Source organism: Macrotis lagotis, chromosome 3 (genome assembly GCF_037893015.1).
Source record: "Macrotis lagotis isolate mMagLag1 chromosome 3, bilby.v1.9.chrom.fasta, whole genome shotgun sequence".
Lineage (NCBI taxonomy): Eukaryota > Metazoa > Chordata > Mammalia > Peramelemorphia > Peramelidae > Macrotis > Macrotis lagotis.
This window is the reverse complement of record NC_133660.1, coordinates 32,355,806-32,366,751: the sequence shown is the minus strand read 5'-3', so window position 1 is coordinate 32,366,751 and position 10,946 is coordinate 32,355,806. Positions and strand designations below refer to the sequence as shown.

The following is a 10,946-nucleotide window of genomic DNA, read 5'->3' as shown; positions in this document are numbered from 1 at the left end:
TTTGTTTTTTCTTTCTTGATGCTTATTCAATCTTAGTTGACATGGGTATTCACATTTCCTCCTCTAGGAAAACCTAGATTTGTCCAGCTCATCATCTGAGGCTGCATTTCATTTATTGCTTTGGAAAAACAATTACAAAATTAAATATGAAAAGATAAAATCAGGATATAAAATGATGAATATATGAAAAATAATTATCAAATATTTTTATTTCAAGTATTTGAGAATATCAGGAGAAATTGCATATCTCTACAATTTTGTGATTAAGCCCTGAAATTTTGAGTGTGGAGGGGTTGTAATTACATTCTTCAATTACTTCCTTTTCCAGGTTTCTATCCTACCTATCTGACAGAAGTATTATGTCTAAGTTGAACCTTCAAGAAGGATTAAGATCAGAGAAATGATACTGCATCTTTATATTTTATATTTTGAAATATGTATTGCTGCTCGAGAATGGTACCCTGTTGTCAAAAAGGCACATATACATACATACATACATACATACATAATTGTAAATTCAAAATTGTAAATAGTCTGGTGAAATCTTTGGATTAAAGCTATTCCAAATAAAACCAGCTCGAGTGAATAAAATATATTTTCTTTTTTTCTGTGAAAAAGAAAAGAAATGAGGGCAACTGGGGAATGGAAATGTATGGGGGTGGAAGATAAAATGCTGAGTTTGGGAAAGGCTATTAAGACCAGTTTGTTTTCAAAGGGAGTAACTGAAGAAAAAACAGGTAGGAAAATTATATTGGAGCAAAAGAAAACAGAAAACAGAATTTGGATTTTAGCCTAGGGTCAGGAAGGAGTAAGTGAATTTGTTTTGATTTCTTTTTGGCAAGTTAATTAGAGGTGTGATTTGCCCCAGTTTACATAGTCCAAGGTCACTTAGTAGTAAGTGTCCGAGACCAGTTTTGAACTCAGAATGTCCAGACTTTGGGGCCAGTGCTCTAGCTACTGCACCACCACTACTCAGGCAAGTTACATTTTTCAGCAGGAAATGACATTGTTTGCTTCCGGAAAAACAGGTAGGTCATTCTTGGAAGTTTTGTGATGGACTGACTGGAGTAAAAAGAAAATAAAAAACAAGAAAAAAGGTTAGGAAGTTATTACAAACATTTTTGTAAAGGTGATGAAAGCTTAAGCTAAAGTGATGGCTATGTGGATGGAAAAGAGGGATGGACACTAAAGATGCTGTGGAAATTTTTCATGACTGTTTAAATATGGGGGTGAAGGAGAGTACAGAGAAAAGGATTATTCTGAAGGTGTGAATGTAGGAGGATGGTGGTGTTTAAGTAAATAAAAATAAGAAGGTTTGGACAAAAGACAGGCTTAAGATAGAGAGAGATGAATACAGTTTTAGTCACTTTGGAGTCTATCTATCTATAGGATATCCATTGAGGATACAGGGGAGGCATTTAGTAACATATACTTATATTTCCAGAGAGAGGTGGAGATCAGTTATGAAGATCTGTAAGTCACCTGCAAAGATGGGACACTGAACACCACAGGAGGACTCTAGTTGAGAGAGGAGGTAGAGAGAAGAGAGGAGGATGTAAGACCCAGACTAGGGACATTGTGTTAAAGGGAATCATGCAGCCAATGAGTCAGGCTAAAATACAAATTCCACTGTCTTTTGCAATCTTGCTCCAGTGCAATTTTTCTTGCCCTTTCTGATGTCACATTACACTTTTCAAGCACATCATGTTCCAATCAAACTGGACTCAATACCGTTTTCCAAATTGCACATTCCATCCCCAGTTCTAATAATTCACACACCTTATGTTAGCTGCCTTAAATGCAATGATAGATAAATCCCTGTTTGCCTTCACCATGAGGAATCTTATCTTTCTTAAAGGATCAGCTCAGACATTATATTCCTCTTGTATCTGTTTTTGTGCCCTCCAGTCAAAAGCTTTCTCTCCCTCTGCCAATTGCTTTGCATGTGTCTATCTGTGTATATTGTAGACTTCTCCCTCTTGCAACAGGTGACTTAATTGACAGCAGAGACCATTTTGTTTTCATATCATTGGTTTAGTAGTTGGTAATTTAAATTTATTTAAATTTATTTTCTTTTTTTCTACTGTACTATGGACATGAGGAACTTCTTTTATGGAAATTCCTTTCAGCTGTATGGATCCCAAACTTGACTAGATGATATAGGAATCAAGATTTGCTGAGAGTGCTAAGAGGATAAGAACCCCCCCCCCCCGCCAGGTACCCAGCCAGGATGGGTTAGAAGCAGATTTGGGACCCCAATCTTAGGCTGTACTTCTTTTCAGAAGTGCATTGTTGGTGGTCATCCTTCATACTCACAGAGACCTAATGATATTATGAGGGTGATGTCATGATTTGCATTTGAATTTGATTTAAATTTAAAAGTTGTCAGCTTCATATTCTGGTCAGTACATGACTTACATTTGATAAGAGCTATGATCCCTGTATCACAGAATCTCAGGCTTAAAGGGACTCAAGGGAGCATCAAGTCTAAGCCAAATCTGCAGAAGGATAGCTTCTACAATTGATCTGTAGGTGCCATGGCAGAGTACATAGAGTATTGCAATTGGAGTTGGCAAGATGTAGGTTCAAATTTAGCCTCAGACATTTAAGAACTGTGTTATTTAAAGAACTTACATTCCAACTATGAGTCATCGCATCCTCTACACTTTGAACTGTCCAGACTGACACTAGGATTAAGTATTTGATATTTTGGTTTTCAACTTGGAGGCATCAACTATATAGTCTTTTGTGCCTTGTTAAATGCGTTCTTGGCATGGGTGGGTACTGAAAATAGGCACAAAATCAATTTTTGTTCACAGTCAGTGATTACAATTCAAGGTCACTATTGATATTATTTACAACCACAAAATTAGCATATCATTTGCAGTAGAGTTTAAATACCTCTGGGATACTCCAATGTTCATCCTCTCTTGCAACAAGATTTCTTCTTCCTGTCGTCTGTCTTAGGTAATATTTCCTACATATCAAATACCTTATTGTTCTAATCTCTCACTGTATGGCATCTAATGTAAGAAAACTAGGAGATGATAATATTTTTTAGAGAAATGATGCTACTTTATAAATATTGTACATATGAGTATTTGGTGGGAGGAAGAGATATGTAAAAAATTAGATTTAGAACTGGTAAATTCAGAAGGTATGTGGTCTAATCAAATCATTTTACAGAAGAAGAAACCAAGCTTCAGGCAGGTTAAGTGATTTGCCTGAAGCCTCATAATTGTAAGATATTGAAGAACTGGAGATGGGCAATTTTTTCACAGAGGGGAACATGGATTCTATAGAACTAGTAAAAAAAATTGGAGTAACTGGACATTCTGGTATATGATTCCCCATTTCACTCCTTATCCTTTCTTAAGATAAGCTCACATGTTGATTTTCTCTCTTAAAATCTTTCTCATTTAACCCCTTTATGGTCTTCTCCTTTCTTTCCTAATGCAGAAATTTTAGAAGTCTCCTAAAATATTCTTTGTGTCATTGAAGGAGGGTCACTTGTGTAACTTTTCCCCTTCTCTACTGCTCATTCATTTCTTCCTGATTTCCTTCTTCTGATTTTTTCTGTCTCTTGTTTTTCGTTTGCTCCTCTTCTTTTCATCACCAGTTCATTTTTGTTTTTCTCATATAGATCTTTTCCTTGACCCTCTTTTTCCACTCCCAAGTCTTCACTTTTAGTATCTTAAATATCCTTAGGATCAGCAAATAGAGAAAATTTAATATGATTTCTAAAAAAGTATAGTACAAAAGTACAAAAGTACAAAATATATCTTTTCAAAATTCAACTAATTCAAGTTTTTTGATTATCTGGCTTTTAGAGATATGACTTGTTTTTGTTTGGAGTGAGCAACTACAAAGATTGAGTGAGGATATGATGTAATAGACAGAAATCTGCCCTAATGTTACTAAATTATGTTCTCCCAGTTGGTAGAGTACTGGGGTTAGAATCAAGAATACAAATATTTATGGATTCAAATTTGATCTGAGACATTTACTGGCTGTGTGATCCTGGGTAAGTTACTTAACCTTATTTGCCTCAGCTTGTCATCTGTAGAATCAGCTGGGGACGGAAATAGGACTGTGAAGAGACTGGCACAATTAAAACAAATCAAGAACAAAGTAGGGGTGGGGGGAGAATGTTGGAGTATCTGACCTGACTCAAATTGAAGCAGAATATTCTTAGTAATAAACTCTACAAATGGTCATCCAACTCTGCATAATGTCTAGTGGGAATGGTAACAAGGGGCAATGGGGCTTATTTCCCACCATGGCAGGTCATTCTTCTTTTTTGATTGTTTGTTAGCATACTTTTCTTTCCAAGAAGTCAGAGGCTTCCTCTTTTCAATTTCTGTCCATGAGGTCATAATCTCTATGCTGAACTCCAGTTTGCACACTATCTAGCTAGCTATCAGATATTTTGAGGTAGAATTTCTATAGTCAACTTAAACTCTCCATGAACAAGATAGAAGTCATTATCTTTCCCCGTAAGCCTATCCATGTTATAGACTTACCTATTTCTTTCAAAGTGGGAGAGAGGGGCAGAGAGAGGAAAAGAAATGAGAATTTATTAATCACCTGCTATGCTATGTAGAAATACTATTCCATTTAAACCCATTATCCCATTATAGAAATTGATCCCTCACCCTCTATTATTCCCTCTCCCAAAATGACAGATCAGTTACCAGATGGTGATGGATCAGGGTCTGTCACATTTCTCACATCCATCTTCTTCTAGAGTGGGTCTGGTCCTCATTACCTGTCACCTGAATTACCCCAAGAATCTCTTCAGTAGTCTCCCTGCCTCTAGTTTCTCCCTATTTCAATCCATGCTCCATTCAACTGATAATAGAATATTTCTCAGGCATAACTCTGACCAGGTCACTCTTCTGTTCCTTAAATTTCAGGGACTCTAGGATGAAATTATGACATCCCTTTTCCGTGATTTCACAATCAGGTTCAAACATTAATTTCTAGGCTTTTGTACACTGCCTACTTTCATGTAGAAATAGAGTCAAACTGACCTTCTTCTTGCTATTCTTTGCACATGATGCTCCATCCATCTCTCTTCTCCATTGGTCCCATGATTGGCATTTATTTTCCCCTCATCTGCTCTGCTTTGATTCTTATTCAAAGCTCATCATTAGTCTAATCTCCCACCTGAGGTTTTTCCTCATCCCTCAAGGCCTAGTGACCCTCCCCCTAAAGAAATACCATTTACTTCCTGTTACTGTCTATAGTTAATCTATAATTCATAGTTTGAATATAATTTTTATGACATTTGGAACCTGTGTGCCCATATTATTCCTGTTGATCCAATGTGAGTGTTCATGACCATTTAGTTCATGTCTTGGTCTCACTTAGCACCAACACAAAGCTTTGTCCTTTGTGAAGTCCCAAGAAATACTTTAACTGATTAATGGATTCCAAACTCAGTTATTTATTATCAAGGTGTCTTCTTTATGTTCTAATTCTAATATCTTTATATTATTTGCTGTGAATATCATATGAGACAGTACATAGTAGACATAATTTACATTAAATTGTAAATTTGCATATCTCTTTAAGTATCTTATTTCATCCTTATAACAGTCATATAGGAGCTAGGTTCAATTATTGTCCTATATCACAGATGGAGAAACTGAGGGAGCCTAAAATCACACAGAGAATGAATGCCCAAGAAACATGGGTTTTCCTGACTATAGGTGAAGCACTCTATCCTTTATACCACCTGGCTCTCTCATTATGTGTTAGAATTATTAATAAGAATGTAAATTCCTTTGTAAATGTTAGTTGTTGCAAAGAAACTGAGTCTGAAGTCTTCACCCAGAAGTATGGAAAATTTGTTTCTCTGAGACTCAGTTTCCTCATCTGTAAAACACACTGAAGCATTTACCTTGCAAGGTTCAGATATAAGGAAAGGAGATCTTTCATTTAAAGGAACTTGATATCTTCCTAAAACTTAAAACATTTGAAGTAGAGTAAACCAAGGCAGCATGAATAAAGAGCTGGTCTCAGTTAGGAGGTCTGATCTCTCTCATTCACCTCTCTGAGTCCCTGCCTACTTTCCAGGATTCTCAGTTGCAGAGAAGGTGCCAACCTTCTTACTCTGGAAGTCCATCTAGCTCCGTAAGAGTCCCTATTCCTTTCCTCTACAAAGATGAGTTGTTATTGCTGTCTAAGGTTCCTGAGCACAGAATTCCCTGGAGAAGAGAAATATTCCCCTGAGACTCAGTAGAACAAGCCACTCAATCTGGAAACATTAGCACGTCCTGAGTTACCTTTCTTCACATCAGCTGACCAGGGGTAATTGATATGGACAATAGTGATCATAAAAACTGAGGATCATTAAAGACAGATGAAAATGATTTTGTCTCTTTTTCTTCCTTCCTTCCTTCCTTCCTTCCTTCCTTCCTTCCTTCCTTCCTTCCTTCCTTTCTCTTCCTTTCTTCTTCTTCTTCTTCTTCTTCTTCTTCTTCTTCTTCTTCTTCTTCTTCTCTACCTCTTCAATCTCTTCCTTCTTTCCATTCCTCTTTCATTCCTGTCTTCCCTTCCTTAGGTCCTTCCTTTCTCTTCCTTCCTTCCTTCCTTCCTTCCTTCCTTCCTTCCTTCCTTCCTTCCTTCCTTCCTTCCTTCCTTCCTTCCTTCCTTCCTTCTTCTTCCTTTCTTTCTTTCTTTCTTTCTTTCTTTCTTTCTTCTTTCTTCCTTTCTTTCTTTCTTTCCTTCTTTCTTTCTTCTTTCTTTCTTTCTTTCTTTTCTTTCTTTCTTTCTTTCTTTCTTTCTTTCTTTCTTTCTTTCTTTCTTTCTTTCTTTCTCCTTTCTTGCCTTTCTTTTCTTTCTTGCCTTTCTTTTTTCCTTCTTTTTTCCTTTCTTTTTCTTTCTTTTTTTCTTTCTCTTCTCTTTATTTCTTTCACTGGTTTGTTTCCATGTTTCTTTGTTTGTTCTTTCTTTCTCTTCTCTCCTTTATTTCTTGCTTCATTACTTTGTTTATTTTTTTCTTTCATTCTCTCTTCTTTCTTTCTTTTGGGTACTTAAGAGTTTTTTCATAGAATTCTAAATAATGGTAATGGTTTTCATTTTCAAAGTCTTGTGAAATTAGTGGAGATGGGAGAGGGAGAGAGAGAGTATGGAAATGAAAATAAAGTGAAATTGAAGTTTTAAAAATATTTCTCAAACCTCAGGAAAACTCTGTGGTTTTTTTTTGTGTGTGTAATAAAAGGGGAAGAGAAAGAGAAAAATTTCATACTGTAAGAAATAAGTTTTTGATTTGGTGTCCTGAATCAAAATTATGGTTCTGACAACTATTAGTCATATGGATAAAAATCATCTGAGACTCAGTTCACTCATTTGTTTATTGAAAACATAATATTATTCCTCACCAGTTCTTGGAATGAAAGCACTCTGATGCTCAATGCTACCATAAAAATGGGAGTTAATTTATTTGTCTATGTTGCTTCTTTACTGAAAAGAAAAAAATAATAATGCAAAGCAGGAGGCCAAAGATATCACAGATTTCTCTCTTCTCCATTCCACAGGAGCCTGGAACCATGAAGCTCTTCCTTCTAGCTTTTCTTATGGCTTTTCTGGTTTCCTTGGCTGTAAGTACTCAGGAAAATGGAGAATTGGTTGGTGCTGGGAGTGATCCATTCCTCTTTCCAATTTCAAGCTTCCTCTACATCCTGTATACTTAGCTTTATAGTTGTCTCTGGAATAGTACTTTTTATTTTGTTTTAGGTTTTACTTTCTGCATTGATATCTAAAGAATCTAGAAAAAATTCCTCATGGGGCTAGTAGCCTCAGCTAAGTAACACTTCGATTTATATTCACAGTTATTTTCCTGCCACAATTTCCATTTCCCCAAAGAAAAGTGAAGATAATCAATGTCCATGTATTTCAGAAAAAATTCTTCTCTTCCCTCAGTGTAGGGAGAACTCATTCTTAACCCACAGACAACTCATTTCACTGCTTGGGTTTTGGATTATACTTTTCAAACATAGATCATATAACTAAATCTGTTGATGCATTTATTTTTTTGCAGAGAGCTGACAGTTCATCTGAAGAGGTAAATTATTTTCAAATAAATAAAAACTAGTTTACTATTCTGCAATGCATATCCTTAAAAACATTTTTTCTTTATTTTAACAGAGATATAGATACCCTTATTACAAGGTAAAAATTATAATTTATTCTATTTAATATGCAATTTTTGGATTTACCATATGTAATGAATTAGAATATTTCCTTCTCTTTATCTTTAACCTTTCCCTTGCCCTCAAAATCTCATCACGCATAGTTTCCAAGCTAATAATGATTGAAATGAAGTAGAAATATATATTGGTGCCATTTACAAAGGATGAGGCCACTAGGAATTTACAAACAATGAATACACAATTTCTATATACATTTATCTCCTGTGTTCATTGTTTGGGACAGAATTGCTACATTTCAATAACATATTAAGTAAGATGAAATCTTTATTGTAAGAAATTAGATCCATCTTCAGTCACTTTTCCCTGATGCCCTAAATTTTTACCTGTGTCAATAATCCTATAAGTTTTTCTATTCCAAGCACATGAGATATCAGAGGAGTTCTCTGGACTTATGGATATTTAATACGCAATAATGGAGTCCTATGTGACTCACATTAAGAAGATGCTCTGGGTCTTGCACAAAGGAAGATCTTAACAAGTATTGGCTGAAATGAATTGATTTGTTTATATTTGAGTTTAGAAAGTAAGTTTACCTATTTCCTCCTATTCCATCTCCCTTGTCTAATTACTCAACTCTTGCCCCCACACTGATTTCTGAGCATAATGTTGTAATAGGCAGAATTGTGCTTAAATGTGGGCTTGATGATACTTATGTCACTTAGAAGCAGGGCATTCTTGCCAGGTCTTCTACAAAACACTTGTTCTACTTGTCATTGACACTGACCATATTTGAGGAATTCGACTAAAATGCATTTTTGCAAATCATTCATTTTTATTGGATAACTACCAAATACAAGGAATAACTCATTGAAGCCTGAACAGTTCTGTTCTGCATGATTTTTATACTGAAAATAACTTTTTCTTTATTATCAATGTCACTTAAATGGTTTTGTTGCCAATGTCCTTTAAGCATGAGGCTAAATTTGTTAGATGCTTTGAATTTGATTTTAAAGAAGCATTTTAATTTATTTTAGTGAACATTTCTCTTTCAAGCCATTGTCATCATTCTTTCCCAGTCATTTAGCTTTGAATTTGCTGCTTATTTTCCATGTAACACTGATCAGGTCACTTCCCTTTTCCTATAAGAAATGAAAATATAGGCAAAGAAGGAGAAATCTAGGGATGTGGATAGGGATTAGACCCATGCATTCAAAGACATCAGGAATATTTGGGGTAACTCCCTGTATCAAAGCATGGCATCTTCTCTCCAACCCATAGATTCAGAAATTTTCCCTAAGTTGTCACTTGTCCATCATCACAAAAGAATACAGATTAGTGGTAGAATTTTACCCCAAGTTTTCTTGGCTCTGAGTCTAAGTATTATCTACTACTAATCATAGTCCTTTGATATGGAAGAGGACCACACCAACCAACCAAATGATGAGAGGAGTGAGTTACATGATTATGTTTATTATAGTGAGTAAGTATGATAAGCAAGGCATCCTTCTCACTTGCCTTTATCAGAATCATTTCATCTCCTGGATTGATTGATAGGAAACAAGACTACTGGAGGTGGTCTGGCTGTTGTGAGAATCTCTTAGTCTTACATTGATTCTGATTCCTCTTGTATCAGCGAGGTGTCATGCTTCATCATTGCTATGTGGCAACAGAATGGGACTACTAGGACCATCCTAATCTGTCCCTCGATGGGTCAGTTTGGCCTTTGCTAACAGCCCTTCCTTGTTTATTCTTCTTCCCCTATCAGTGAGGAAACAAGGTGCCCCAATGATGGGCATGTGATATCTGGTGACAGAATGTGATTATCAAAATATACAAATGGGAACTTGGAAGAATAGAGTGGAGAAGGATTCCATGGTGAGCTTGAGTCAGGCAATCCTGAGAGATAGGAAAGCAGGTTTTTGAAGGGACAGCCAATGACACCTGTTGCCCTCAGCCAATGAAAAGGGAGCCAGGTTCAGATCCCCAAACCTGGAGTGGTGGAGATGGCACCACAAGGCATCCAGTATGGCAATGTGACTGATCCTGGAGAAGTCAGTGGGAACACTGGGGAGAGTTGTCTTTTCTTTCTGAAGGGCAGGGCTGCCCTGGAAAGGGTTCACCCCAAAAGAAGGGCCTGAGCCTTGGACAGCATTATAGTTCTGGGGGGGTGTCTGGCGAGACTGAGCTCTAAGGAGTGTATTACCAGCAGAGCAGCATTGCCCTACGAATGGCAAACTGACACTGTCCTAGTGTTAAAGTTATTGCCAGTTGTGTCATACTGATGAGTAGCTCACAAATACCTAGTACATCAGTCTGTAGAATATGAAGACTCACACTTGGGGGACTTGGTTATGGTATAAAAATAACCTGATCATAGTATATATTTTTATGATATATTGTTGTAATCTTTTCCTAGCATTTTATTTTTAAGTTTTTGCATTAATATCCATTAGGGAAATTTCTTTATAGTTTCCTTCATTTGTTTTCAATATCCCTGGTTTAAGCATCAATTAAAGTTGTCAAATCAATCAAGTAGGTATCAATCAAAGGTATCAAAACAGAATTTTTTTCTTTCTGTTTGGAAACTTTTTGCATTATTCTAATAAATTGTACTTTAAAACTTTGGTAGAATTCTCTTGCAAATACATATGTTCAAGATTTGCTTTTTATCTAGAAATTCATTTTTGGCTTGTTCAATTTCTTGTTCTCAGGTGAAAATACTTAAATATTATCTTTCAACTTAGGTCAATCTAGGCAATTTATCTTTTTGTAAATATTTATCCATTT

The 10,946-nt window shown here is 36.0% G+C and overlaps 1 protein-coding gene and 1 long non-coding RNA gene across 2 annotated transcripts in view; one reads left to right on the top strand and one right to left on the bottom strand.

Moving 5' to 3' along the window:
- STATH (statherin) overlaps window positions 1-10,946 on the bottom strand; it is a 99,203-nt gene that overhangs the window by 32,820 nt on the left and 55,437 nt on the right. The window lies entirely within an intron of this gene.
- LOC141517421 (uncharacterized) lies at window positions 2,861-8,240 on the top strand. The gene is made up of 4 exons (XR_012476846.1): window positions 2,861-2,967; window positions 7,545-7,607; window positions 8,048-8,071; window positions 8,155-8,240. It is a non-coding gene; the product is annotated as an uncharacterized LOC141517421 (long non-coding RNA).